The sequence below is a fragment of the Pinus tabuliformis genome, chromosome J, assembly GCF_031772625.1.
Source record: "Pinus tabuliformis cultivar Carrire ecotype Pingquan chromosome J, CPIR1, whole genome shotgun sequence".
In the NCBI taxonomy this organism is placed as follows: domain Eukaryota; kingdom Viridiplantae; phylum Streptophyta; class Pinopsida; order Pinales; family Pinaceae; genus Pinus; species Pinus tabuliformis.
The window spans coordinates 221019973-221035556 of record NC_142295.1 but is presented as its reverse complement, the minus strand read 5'-3'; the positions used below and the strand labels follow the sequence as shown (position 1 = coordinate 221035556).

Genomic DNA, 15584 nt, shown 5'->3' with positions numbered 1-15584 from the left:
ACTCTCTCTAAAAGGAAATAAAAAATGAATGATCAAAAAATTGTGAGGTTTTGAAATCAATCATAAATATTCCTTGTGCTTAGCATGTAAGGGGTATTTATGGTGTGGAATTCCATTGGACTAGCCATCTCACAAAATTTAGATCAGGCCATAGAGGGTGAATATTCACGAATAAAAAGAAATGTGGAAAGTGATGAATAGTAAGTTATCCATTTGACATTACCAAGAATTATAGATGAACCACTATCTCGAGGATTGTGATACTGTAATCTCCACAAAAATGTGTGAAACATTGGAGCTTGCACTAATCTAGCAATAACTAAGGTTGAACTCAATAACAGGTAATATGAACAATTAGATTCATCCTAGATGTCTTTGAATGAATTTCTCACAAATGAAAATGAACAAACTGAGGAATCACTAGAGATACGATGTTGAAGATCTACACAAGGCTGAGGATAAAATGACTCTGAAAAGCCTTTTGCGTTTGAACAACACCATGCAGCTTCTGAGGTGACATTGAAGAAAATGTTTGACATTCAAATATTACTGAAAGGAGCTTTCTAGATCCCATCAATGTAACCAACAATTGTGATATTATCACCCACAATTTCCTTAAAGATGATCCTATCTATAATAGGAAGAGCATCAGGATTATAGGGTTCATCAAGATGGTCAGCATAAAACCTAGTAAAATCAACGACACACTTCACATTGTTCATGGTCGGATTGGATATATAGATGTCCTTCACATAACCTCCTTTGGCTGCAAACGTTTGTACATCGATAGTTATTTCTTTATTGATTACAAGAATACCTTTTACATGAATATATGTGATCCCTTCAGACATTTCACTACCCAATGCAAGTCTTGTACTTGTATGCCTTTGACTGACTATGTGGTGGATAATAATGTTGAAACTAGGACGGCCAAAAGCAGTACCATACTCATCCCAACCACTCTTTATAGAAATTGAATCATCACCAGTGTTGATGTAACAAACTTCTATGCAACCATCATTGTAGGAATCTGTCAAATAATACATCCCAATGAGAAATCAACATTGGAGCTACTATGACATTGTAGTTTATAAGGCAATAACAAATAATCAACAAGTTTTTTCTATGTTGTTTAGAGGTATAATTTTAATTTGAGAGTAAAAAAAATAAGTTTATAATGGACTGTAAAGATTAAATTTATTGAACTTAAAGTTGATGATCACCGCTAACAATAAATATCACATTCATACATTTTGGTTGAATAGTGACAGTCGCTACAAATGAATGAACATGTAACAGCAAGAATTAAACACATTGACATGTAGCAAGAAAGTGAAAAATTAAGGGGTTAACTTCATAGATATAACCGATTTAAGGTGGTGCATCCATTACTTTGGATTGAGGCATTATTTTCTTTAAATCGAAAAATTATCTTCTCTAATGCATTCTTTCTCTGTGTATGGATTTTGGATTGGTTATGTATAACATTTATTTAAGACTGAGTCAGATGGTGCAAGAATCATAATGTTCTAGATTTTCACATTGCTACAAACTCACCAAAAAGATATTAATTCAGAGAAGAAATTGAGAAATGGCCATAAATGGCATCATAAAAATTCATTTTACAATCCAAAGAAAATAAAATTGAAAACATTAAGCTTAGATAAACATACATTTAAAATAATAATCACTGCACTAACACTCAAGCCAGAAACTTGCTATGCATTGGATGAATGTTCCAAAATGGTGAATTCATAAATGTCAAATTTACAGTCACAATGTCAGTCGAGCTACTCAGCTCAACAAGGTGAGGCCGAGTGAAATTAAGAGTATGGTTATGAAACCAATCCCACCAAATGGCACCCTGACCATCAATAGTTCCATTATCCCTTGTATAGATATGTGCACAAGCAAATTTTAGCCCCAAATTAAACCCCAAAACAAACCTTCATTCAATGCAAACAAACTACTTCCAGAACATTTACCCCCAATAATTTTCCAAAGGTCAGTTTTAAGTCCATCTCCCAAGATCAATCCAAAAGACAATTTATCCTAAATGCTCAAGGTCCAAGGATGTACCCACCTATTATTACAATATTTGTAAGGTTGTAATCGTGTATTGAGGTTACAATGTCTTCCACAAGGTAGTTCTTTCCTTGGCCATAAGATTGCAAGGATCAATAACTGGAAAATGTTGTGACTCCTAAAACCAAATGTAAGGGGATCTTAGAACCAAATATTAGGAATTATCAAGGACCATCCGCCAATTTTTTATCTTGCGACTTTTGAAACCAAATGTAGGGTGATATTACAAGCAAATATCAAGGATTATCAAGGACGCTCTGCCAATTTGTTATTTCTCTAGCCTTCATGTAAATGGTCATACCAATTGAAAGGATGTCATAAGATTCCATGCATTCTGCTAATGGTGTTCATTTCTATATTCTCGTGTAAATTTAAAATTAATCTAATTTTGAAAGTTCTACCACCAAGGCCACTAACTATACAGGTCACCGGGATTATGTGTTATAGGATGTGGGATGTCATTATTGATCCATTAACAGCCTGAATGCATGTAGGATTTGGCTGGCTGTTATTATTACTATAAATTTTTTATTGAATGCAGAACAGAGAAATGAGAAAAGTTGTCAAATAAAATATTATTACTTGGGACCTGAGAATGACAAAGTCTCTATCCAAGTACAATGTAAGATGACTTTTGAGATTAAAGTCACCATTCAACCATTCTATTGGAACATAGATTTAAGCCCCACCTTTTTCATCAAAGGTATTAACACGAAAATGGCATTTTGAAGCAGTATTGAGTGAATAACTGGCTCACTACTAAAATTATAGACACCCAAAAGCAAAGAGTTGTGCCATGACAGTCTATGGTTGCCAAGGGCCAACGAAAACCTTTGAGTTATAAATATACCTTGCAACAGAAGGAGAAAGAAGTTTAAATAAAGACAAAATACCTGAAACATTCATGAGTTTAAAGTTTATTCTCTAACAATTCGTGACCAAAAGAGTGTTAACCTAGAGAAAACAAAGAAGGAAACCAATTATAAAGAGATTAATAAATGATACAAACCTTGAAATTAAACAAGAAAGAAAGGAAAATGAATTACCCTAATTTTACCTAATAAATACCTCCCCATTCTTTGAAACTTCCAACGCTTGATGGAAGAAGGTTTTTATAAATATTGTGAGCGGTTTGGTAAAAGAAAAACTATAAACCTTGACTTTGCTGGTGTAATTTCTAACTAGATAAGAAACTTGAGATTACCTATGACTCAGGTTGACCTGAGGACAAGAAGGCCTTCAGGTATCTCTAGAAGGAAACTTGCATAAAGTAATAAGGAATATTAGTTTTGATTAAGGATGGGTTAGGGTTTTTTCTTTTATAATTTTTTTTATTGAGACATAAAACCTTAGCAGTGACATGTTACATGCGAAATCTCGTCGTCGAAACCTATATATGTACTGTACCCAACCTAACTCTTCACGACCATCGTTAAAATTGCTAGTGCAACCACCAAAAATCCAGATGGCATAATAATCCTATGCATATGTCACTGCAATTTCCACTCCATCAGATAATGGCACCACCCACCATTGAAATTGCCACTACATTTGGAAAATTGTGCCACCCTTTTTGTAAGCGTAACAATAAGACGTTGAAATTTTCAACGTAAAAAAGTTGGACAAATGTCATGCAAGGAGCAAAAGGGCAGATTAAATTCTTTTGTGAATAGATTCACAATGAACACATATCAACATAATTAATAAGGTAATAATAAGGTAAAGGAATGTGGTTGGTTTAAATATTTTTTTTTCTTTTGGAAAAATTCATACTTTTGTTTATAAGTGTGAAAGAAAATACATTTTGTATATACACACAAACGTGTGCATTTAGTAAGATATTACCCAAATCTTGTAGTGGCATTTACAAAGTCAGAAAATAGAATAAGAGAACTATTGTCCCATCATTATATGGACTTACATTTTTTGTACATGAGCCATAATATATGTATATATTTGTGTGTGTATTATGGGGTTGTCAAACATCATCACTCTGATAACAGTGACATAAATAAATTGTGGGATACAAACAAAAATACGTTGTAGAGCGTCCAAAAACAAAAACCAATGATGTATAAACTCATAAATTAAACATTATCTGCAGGAAGGATCTCGTCCATGTAAGGCTTGTGGAAAAACTAGTATGCTTAGCTACAACAAACTTAGTCACCTACCATAACCCATGATCCATATGCATTCCCTCCTTAGAAAGTCAATCATCTTCCCCATTTTGTTCCCTGCAAACATGCATGCATGTGAAGGAATTAAAAATATGCTTCAATCTTAAAATATCCTCCAAAATATTAACAAGGGATATGTTCTGAAACAATTGAGTCTCATTAACCCAATTCACCACCAACAAAGAGTCACCAAAGAGTTGAAGTTGTTCACACCTTTTTCCTGAGCAAAATCAATAAGGGATTTTCACACTAATAGCTTTGCCTAGTTGTTTGTACCACTGTCAAAGCCCATCTTGACATGAAAGGAATGATGCTCTAATAAGTGAAGAACAACCCCCCCCCCCCCCCCCCCCCACCCATAGAGGGAATCATCCGACTGATAAGCCCCGTCGAAATAAACCCAAGGGATATTGACATATGGATTTTCACTTAGCACAATTCTTCCACAAGCTGGCACCTTTGACTGAGGGTAATGTGAAAGAATAACTAAACCCTGAGTGACAATATTTTCTAGATAGGATGATTTATCATGAAATATTTCCTTGTTCCCAGCCAACCAAATGCCCCAACATATAATGAGGGGAAGGGATCTAAAAGGTTTAGTGGCCCTATTCTCAACCCAAGCTTTCCAAATATCTTCAAATAAGATACTCTCCCATTTGCAATATTGGCTTAGAAGTGTACTACAAGCTGACAAGACTTGTTTTGTGAAAGAGCGGTGTACACATAGGTTATTAATGGCCTCCTTGCTACCTTTACACAAGGCACACCATCCAAGACCAATCTTATGTCTTTGTTGCATTACATCCCATGTAGGAACCTTTTTTTCGATGATACACCAAACCAATAAACGAGACTTTGGAGGGAATTTTGACTTCCAGAGTAGTCTCCACCACCAGACAATATCCACATTTTTTGCAAGAATTTTTAAGTGAATATAACCCAACTTTGACGTATATATTCCATGTTGAGCAAGCGCCCAAACCAACTCATCCTTTTTGTCATTTAATCTAATGTGGGTTGAAAGCAAAGCATCCAAGAATCTGGACCATTCCTCCTTGAAAACCTCTTGAATATTTAAATCTACAACAGCCAACTGTCCTTGATGCCAAAGGGTAGTATGAGATAGATTATTAATATGAGCAATGATGGAATATCCTTAATCTCTCAGAGTATCAATGAGAACTTTTGACATCCTATGTCTATCACCACTGCTCGGTTAAGGATCTGAGCCCATTTTAAACTTGTTACCATTCTTTAACTTCAATTCCAAACCTAAAGAAATCATACCAAATTATTTAGTACAATTCTCTGTACCACTAAAATCTCAATTTATCCTAAAGCCGCACCCAATTTTCCAAGGAATATGGAGCAATATATTTCTTGTAGACCACCATTGTTCAAAGGATGTGAATAAAGAGATTCCTCCACCCACATTTTGTTGCAAGGGATTTATAGAACATAAAACTATTTTTTAGCCCCCACACACCTAAGAACTTTGGCACAGCAAGATGATTCCACTTAACCCAGGGAAGGACAAAATGTTCTTGGGATCCTTCCCACAAAAACTTGAAACAAATCCTCCTAGGTTTCTCCATAACACCCTTTGGAATCCAAGCCAAATACATCCAGTAAACTGGAATGGCTTCAAGAACACATTTTACTAAGATTAACCTATTAGCTCTAGATAGCCACCTAAAACTCCAACAAGTGAGTCTTTTCTCTAACTTAGCTATCAACCACATCCAATCTTCCTTTTTGTAATAATTTCATTTCAGATGGAAACCTAGGTAATTTAGGCCATCTTCCAATTCAAAAAACTCAAAACTCAAAACTGATATGATAAAAACTATCTCATGCTCTTCCAAAATATGACAAGATATGATAGATTTTATTTCATTAATAACCATACATGTAGCTTTCGCAAAACAGAAATTGAATCTCATGCAATTTTTAGATATCTCTAGCTGAGCCATTACAAAAGATAAGTATATTGTCAACAAAAAGCAGATGTGTAATTGCTAGAGCATGAGCTATAACCACACCTTTAAACTCACCTCCCCACTTTACCTCCTTCAACATGCAGCTAAGGCCTTCAGTAACAAGTCGAAAAAGAAGTGGAGACAATGAGAAACCTTGTCTCAAACCTCTTTGTTCATGGGAGAAAGGCGAAGAAAATCCATTTATCAAAAAAACAAAAGAAATAGAAATCAAAGAGACCATGATCCAATAGATAAAAGAAACTTCAAAACCCACTTGAGTAAAAATAAGTTTGGTGAATGTCCAATTAACACTATCATATGCCTTTGATAGATCTATCTTGAATACAACACCTTTAGCCTTTTGTTTTTTAAGGCTATTCAACTCTTCTCGAGCAACTCCATTGGCTTCGTGGATCTGTCTCCCCTCATTAAAACCAAATTGTTCCTTTAAACTCATCTTTGAAAGAACAAACTTAATCCTTCTAGCAATCACCATTGAGTTAACCTTATACACACAATTGAAGAGGGAGATAGGCTTAAAGTCCTCAAAAGACATAGGGTTGTCCACCTTAGTGATAAGGGTTATGAAAGTAGAATGGTTGGTAGAACCATTCGTTCCCTTCTCGATTCATTGAATACTGTTAACAAATATTTACCAATAGGATTAAAAAAAGTTGAGAAGAATTCAATAGCCCATCTATTAGGCCCTATGCTCTTGTCTTTTTGAAAACTAATAAGAAATGTCATTAATACATCCTCAGACACTTCCTCCACAAATCTTTGTAAAAAATAAGCCACTTTGATAGCTTCTGCAATAGTGACCTTGTAAACACCCAACCTTAACCTCGGTGAAAAGTGTCCACTTGCTAATCTAATCTCCCTTGTGTAGTTAGATAGATGGGATAATTCAATTTTTTTTCAAGCTTGAAATGAATGTCACCATTGTGTGCGTCTTGGCGAGACGTATATAGTGAGATAAAATCTTAGCCCGATCTAACCTCTGGATCAAAAGTTATGGAATCAAAGTTTTTCACTACCTCATCATCCTTCTACCATGTGGTAGTCCAGTCAACCTATCACCACCACTTGGAGTGGTCGTATTAGTTGTCGACCCGTTCAAGGCATGGGTTCTCACAATTTGTCACGTTATGAAATAACATGCAATTACATGTTTATACATATATAATACATCCAACTAATGGATCGTCCGCTGACAGAGATATTCTCATCGCCCGACTCTCTTACCCAACCTCTTCTCATTTGCACGCTCACCTATAGCTCTGGACTTACATATCAGTGGTAAATTGATGGATCACTTATTAGCGGAAACTATTCTATCTCCCGAGATTTATTACCTGGCCCTTCTGTAGAAATTTTGAATAATAAACACATATTCAACGGGGATTATCCTGATCATGTACTATTGCGGAATACATACACAATACATAAGCTCCTCTACGTTGATCATCAATTTAGCAGCATCAATAACAATAAAACATCAATAGCATGCACACATTAACACATTATGTAACCCGGGGAAAGCTTACAGCTGAAAACCCCACACTATCTGTATATTAATGATTGAGAACATGTAACATTACATAGTCAATACTCCTCACAAGTATCCAACACTATCTCCACCTATTACACACAAACCAGCTCAGAACTAAACAAGTCACAAGTTCAAATCTGCTCCACTGCTTTGCCTGCCTCTATTGCATAAACTTGCTGAGAATCACTCACACTGGAAATCACGTGAGCACAGGCTATTCTACTGGGCAAATCAACGCAATACTCATTGGCATACTCAATACATGCTTGTGCAAATCCTCATGCACAACTATAGTCACAACTGATAGCAATCTCAACCTCTAACACCTATCCCTGTTGAATTGTACATGCACTGACATGCAACTGAGTTAACTGATGTATTCTTTAGTTGCTTTATGAGTTAATAATTAGTTTAACAACTCATCATTAGTCTATTTGTAGTTAGACTAATTACAACTAGTTTAACCAAGTCAAACTGAACAGAACTCCATCAACTCCACAATCAACTCCACCAAACTCAACTGCTTGAGTTCTAACTGAAATCCTGCATGCAACAACTCAACTGACCCACAAAGAAAGCGTATTTCCTTCTGACAGCTGCATGTGCCACATCTATAGCTCAAACTGAAGTGCTCTAAGAGAATAAGATAAAGTTTATAGTCTAAATATTATTATGAGACAATAATATTAGACTTTTCTATTTTTGACTAGCAGTCTAAAAATGGACTCTGATCACTCCTGCTGTGATAAAAAAATAGAAGTCCATCTATTTTTCCCAACATGACCAATCATCCATAAACAGCATTCTGCAGCTCATAGACCATGATCCATATGTCTAAAAATAGACATAGTCTAAAAATAGACTTTGCGCCATAATTTGCCTGCGGGCCCACTTAGTGAAGGCGACTCCTTTCCACTAAACTCCATCATCTTGTTGCATTCTCAACACTCCCTCTCAACAAGATATGGATTATCAGCAACCCCTATCCTGCCTCGGTGGTATTCTAATTTGCTCCTAGTGAGCGCCTTCGTCAGAATATCAACATCCTGATCCTCCGTTGGAATGTATGAAAGTAACATGATTCTCCGCTGCACACAATCTCTGATATGATGGTACCTGATGTCAATATGCTTAGATCTATCATGAAATACATGATTAGCCGAGAGTTTAATGCAACTCTGGTTATCACAGTAAATCACAGTAGGATCCAAATGAGAACCGAACAAACCGACCAGGATCTTCCTCATCCATATAGCCTCGCATGCAGCCAAACTTGCTGCCATATACTCGGCCTCTGCTGAACTAAGTGCCACGGATCTCTGCTTCCTGCTGTACCAAGAAACTGTTGTCGACCCAATACTGAAGACCCCTCCTGATGTTCTCTTTCTGTCCATTGGGCTCCCTGCCCAATCTACATCTGTGAAGCCACATAGCTTCACCTCATCCTCCTGTCTGTACCACAATCCATATCCCGATGTGCCTCTCAAATAACGCAATACATGCTTTCCCGCCTTCCAGAAGAGCTTGGTAGGCTTAACCATAGCTTGTGAAAGCTGGTTAACTGCATAGCATATATCGGGTCGTGTATTGACCAGATACATAAGCGACCCCACCAACTGTCGATAAACAGTGGCATCCACTTCTTCTGCCGAAGTGGCATCCTCCTTCCTCCAACCTCCAGGAAGAGGAGTATCAACAGGCTTGCAACCATGCATGTTGAACTTATCCAATATCTCCTGAGCATACTTACCCTGAGAAACAAACAGTCCACCACTACGCTGCCAAATTTCCAATCCCAAGAAATAATGAAGGAGGCCCAAGTCCTTCATCTCAAACTCCTTAGCAAGATCATCCTTGCATGAAAGTATCAACAACTCATCACCCGTTAGAATCAAATCATCTACATAAAGTACAATGATAAGCAACTTACCCTCCACCACAATCTGGTATAGATTCGGATCCGCCTCACTCTTGGAGAAGCCAAGTCCGGTGAAATAACTTTCTATCCGTGTGTACCAAGCACGTGGTGCTTGTTTCAATCCATACAGTGCTCTCTTGAGCCTGCACACATGCAACTCGCTGCTGAAAATCTCAAAACCTTCGAGCTGCTCAATGTACACCTCCTCCTCAATGACTCCGTTGAGGAATGCAGTCTTCACATCCATCTGATGAATGTGCCACCCCTTCTACGTTGAGAGAGCAAGAATCGTTCGTATGGAAGAATACCTTGCGACAGGTGCAAAGGTCTCCTCATAATCGATCCCCTCTATCTGTGAAAAGCCTCGGGCAACAAATCTTGCCTTTTACTTCTCCACACTCCTGTCAGCTGCCTACTTAACTTTGTAGATCCATCTCGAACCCACCACTGATTTCCCTTCCGGTCTAGGAACAATCTCCCATGCACTGTTTCTAACAATAGAATCATACTCTTCCACCATGGCATCTACCCATGCGGGATCCTCCACAGCTTCCTCGAAAGAGGATGGCTCAGTCACAACACACTTGCTCATAAGAGCCATGTATCCAGTGTACTGATTAGGTGACTATCTCTGCCTGCGTTGGGCTGTAGGTGATCCTACAACTTTCTCTGCATCTTGAGCCAGTCGCTCAACTTCTATCAAGCGCTTTCGCCCTCTGATGGTTGGCGCTACATGAGTGGTCTCTTCCACTCCATGAACCTCGTCTTGTGGCTGATCCACGTCCTGAAGCTCATCCTTAGGAACTAATAGCTCCTCATCTGCATGCAAGTGTAGCTCCCTCTCAAGCAAACACTTCATGGCTTTCTCCTCCTGAAATTTTATATCCCATCGCATAACAGTTTTACCACTGTCTGGCAAATACACATGATAGTTGTAGGGCGTATCAGTGTACCCCACAAATATCCCAACCTCTGCGGTCGGCTCCAACTTCTTCCTGGCATCCTTCGTCACATGCATGTCAACGTTAGCACCAAAAATCCTCAAATGAGAAAGATAAGGCTTCTTACCAGAATAAGCCTCCTTGGGTGTACTCATGCCAAGTATCTTGTGAGGACAACGGTTCTGCACATAAACTGTTGTATTGCATGCTTCCGCCCACAAGTGAAGGGGTAGGCCCTGATCATGCAACATCGCCCGTGCAACATCCATGATCGTTCTATTCTTCCGCTCAACAACCCCGTTCTGCTGTGGGTTATGGGGAACTATGAGCTCTCTTCAAATCCCTTCTGCCTTGCAGAAATCCTTGAACTCGTCAGAGATGTATTCACCACCATTATCGCTCCTAAGAGCCTTCACCTTCTTCCCCGACTCCTTCTCGACCAGTGCTTTGAATTCACAGAACTTTGAATATGTCTCGCTCTTCTTCTGCATGAAGAAGATCCAGCACTTACGAGAGAAATCATCAACAAAAATCACATAATACCTGTGTTTTGCTGTCGAAGCAACTGAGAAAGGTCCACACACGTCTGTGTGAATTCTCTCAAGGATCGTCGTGGCGTGACTATCCTTCTCGTGAAAGGTGGCTTTCACAAACTTCCCCAAAGTACACCCCTTGCACTGATCTGACTGCGCAAGAGTGCCTTCAGGAAGCCCTGTAGTGATCTGTTGCAGTATCTTCAAGGCTCCATGGTGAAGGTGACCCAATCTCCTGTGCCACAACTCGCCATCATCCTGGCTCACCAATCCTTCTGCCTTGCATGCCATTGCTATGTATCCATCTACATGCAACTGATAAAGGTTCCTCACTCGAACCCCTATCTTCCGGGTTTCACCAGTTGTCTTGCTGCGCAGGAAAGCCTTTCCCTCGCTGAAAACAACATCATACCCCTTGTCTTCTAACATCGCCACATAGATAAGATTCTTCTTCAATCCTGGAACATGCATGACTTCCTTCAATACGAAGGGTTTACCAGACTCCCTCTCAAAGGAAATGGTACCGATACCGGTCGCATTGTATCTACCATCATCGCCCATCTCAATGTGCACTCCAAGATCTTTGTCCTCCAGATCAGAAAACAAATCTCGATCTCCCTTCATGTGAAAATACGCACCACTGTCCAAGAACCACACCGATCCCATCACACTTGAAACCAAGCATGCTATCAATGAAAAATCAAGCTCAAACTGCGAGGCTAGAGCCTCTCCTGCTGCAGATCCAGTAGCTTGCTTGTTCTTATTCTTCTGCGGACAATTAGTGGCATAGTGTCCGTGTTGGTGACAGTGAAAACACTTCACCTTGGACATGTCCTACTTCTTGCCTTTCGCACCGGACTGAGAAGCTTTCTTGCTCTTCCCCTTCTTTGCTTTGGCAGCCAAAGCGCAATTTTCTTCATCAGCTCCCTTTGATGAAGATCCGTCCTTGGTACTCCGCCTGATCTCCTCCTGCACAAGATCTGACCACAGTCTTTCCCATCCTGGAAATTTCTCCCGACCATTGACAGAGTTTTGATAGGAATGCCAACTCTTCGGAAGACCAAGGAGAGCCAAGCTCACCAAGTCCTCATCATCGAAAGTAACCCCCACACTTCCCAGCTCATCTCGACACTGAGTGAACTTCGTGAGATACTTGGGCATACTGTCACCCTTCTCGCATTTGATGTTTCTGAGTTTATCTTTGAGCGCCAGCTTCCTCTGATTGCTCTTGCTTTGGAATAGATCTGTTAAATCCTTCCACATCAAGTATGGAGAAGTCTTTCCATGCAGGCTGGACACAATGTGATCCTTCACGCCCTCCAACAGAATCCTTCGACACTTTGTTGTCTTCTTTTGCCAAGCATCAGCTTGAGTAGCATCAGTAGGCTTTGGGACATCAGTCTCTATGAACTCCTTCAGCCCGTTATCATCCAATACTGCCTCCATCCTGTCCTTCCATGCAATATAGTTTGAGCTGCCCTCAAGAGCATACTCCAATCGCAATCCGTTGAAAGACATTGCTTCTTTGACACCAAGAAAACACTGCTGCAAATTCGAATTCCACCAGCTCCAAACTCAACCGCCTCGGATCTAAGATTCGTGAGAACAAATTATTTCTCATACAGAGATTGACTGTATGGGCATTCACCGGATATCTCACCTTCCAAAGGAAGGATGAATCCAGAGGCTACCTGGCCCGATTACAGACTCTGCCTGAAGAAATAGAATGTAAACACTTCCTGAATAGTAGATCTGATGATCAACAGCTCTGATACCATGTAGAAATTTTGAATAATAAACACATATTCAACGGAGATTATCCTGATCATGTACTATTGCGGAATACATACACAATACATAAGCTCCTCTACGTTGATCATCAATTTAGCAGCATCAATAACAATAAAACATCAATAGCATGCACACATTAACACAGTATGTAACCCGGGGAAAGCTTACAGCTGAAAACCCCACACTATCTGTATATTAATGATTGAGAACATGTAACATTACATAGTCAATACTCCTCACAAGTATCCAGCACTATCTCCACCTGTTACACACAAACCAGCTCAGACCCAAACAAGTCACAAGTTCAAATCTGCTCCACTGCTTTGCCTGCCTCTATTGCATAAACCTGCTGAGAATCACTCACACTGGAAATCACGTGAGCACAGGCTATTCTACTGGGCAAATCAACGCAATACTCATTGGCATACTCAATACATTGCTTGTGCAAATCCTCATGCACAACTATAGTCACAACTGATAGCAATCTCAACCTCTAACACTTGTCCCTGTTGAACTGTACATGCACTGACATGCAACTGAGTTAATTGATGTATTCTTTAGTTTCTTTATGAGTTAATAATTAGTTTAACAACTCATCATTAGTCTATTTGCAGTTAGACTAATTACAACTAGTTTAACCAAGTCAAACTGGACAGAACTCCATCAACTCCACAATCAACTCCACCAAACTCAACTGCTTGAGGTCTAACTGAAGTCCTGCATGCAATAACTCAACTGACCCACAAAGAAAGCGTATTTCCTTCTGACAGCTGCATGTGCCACATCTGTAGCTCAAACTGAAGTGCTCCAAGAGAATAAGATAAAGTTTATAGTCTAAATATTATTATGAGACAATAATATTAGACTTTTCTATTTTTGACTAGCAGTCTAAAAATAGACTCTGATCACTCTTGCTGTGATCAAAAAATAGAAGTCCATCTATTTTTCCCAACATGACCAATCATCCATAAACAACATTCTGCAGCTCATAGACCATGATCCATATGTCTAAAAATAGACATAGTCTAAAAATAGACTTTGCGCCATAATTTGCCTGCGGGCCCACTTAGTGAAGGCGACTCCTTTCCACTAAGCTCCATCATCTTGTTGCATTCTCAACACCTTCCTCTTTGTTCACTTATGAATGCTCAGGAGTCGATATTTTGATCTGACCTATAAGGAGGGTTTTCCTGTGCACAAATGGTTAAACTTTCAGGCTCATGTGTACACCACCGCAGCTCAGGCTTACATCATCTTGCTCCTTTTAAAAGTGCATCCTGCTTTTTACTCCCGGGGAATAGCCTCTGGGCTTACATGTCCCCGTGGGCCACTCCTCTGTATGGCTAACACTCTTGATTGGTCCATGAATTCGCTTCTTATGTAGTAACTTCTATGGCTCCGCTCTATGTGTCACCTGGCAATGGGATGAGGCAACCACACACCCAAGTCCACTCCTGTCATGCGAGCTTGACCTTACTCTCACTTGAATTTTTGTGGGCTTCCAGGATGTAACCCTCGATATTATGTCATCCTAATCCCTTTCCCAGCCATTGATTTCCTTGGTTAATATTTGTCATTCATTATGTTAGCCTTGATCTAGGTTATACCTTGCGATCTTATGGCTAATGACCTAGCTTTCCCACCATCGCGCAACCTGATACATTCTTCCAAGCTCAATGGATAAAATTATAAGGTTGAGAATAGGAGATAAGGTTTTCCTCCAGCTATGTACCATGCATCATTTTCGAAAGGATTTTACCATGGCTCGGTTGCGATGGTTCTACAAGTGCTTAGACTTGTGCTAGAGTCCAACCATGGCCATTAAGGTTCTATGAAGCACATTACAATGCTATCCCTCCTAAGCTTACCACAAGGATATGATATGAAAGTCCTCGGTGAAATAAATACAAGGCACAATCTAGAGACTTATCCATCCAGGCCAGGGACCCTTCTATTCAACCTCTTAGAGTTTAGCAGTCTCGTGCCTCCTCCATGTCTTACTAGGGACATATCAGTTTCACTTCAGAGATCTGCAGATCTCCTTTGATGAAAAAATGGGTATAAAAAGCTTATAAAGGCAACCAAACATAATATGGTTCCAAGGAAACCGTAAAGGGATCAAAATTCCATGCGTACACAGAAAATCCTCCCTTTCCTGTTTGATTACAAGCATAAATTTTATATGTATGTGTATATGTATATATATATATATATATTAATCTGTGTGTGTGTATGTGTATATATATATGTGTGTGTGTACACACACACACACACACACACATATATAGGCAAATGATAGATGATATTACAAGCCCACGAGCATTTCATTTTGATGAACATGAATTCCAGGCATGGACCACATGCCTAATCGTCCAGTATTCAATACTATAGGCTTGAAGCCACCAAGCGGGCATCTAATGCTCATATCACACACAATTGTGCTACCCAATATGTATTACAACCACAAAGGTGGCTATATATGTATATATGCAAGTGTTTCCATGGTTATAACCAACCATTCAAGCAAGGAAGTACCACACTATCTCAGAACCAAGAGAATATACAAAATATGGTTCCCAGCCTTGAGAGCCTCAACATCAAT

The 15584-nt window shown here is 39.2% G+C and overlaps 1 pseudogene; it reads right to left on the bottom strand.

The window, feature by feature from the left end:
- Nucleotides 1–365: 365 nt before the first annotated feature.
- LOC149226492 (putative polygalacturonase) overlaps nt 366–15584 on the bottom strand; it is a 40106-nt pseudogene continuing 24887 nt past the window's right edge.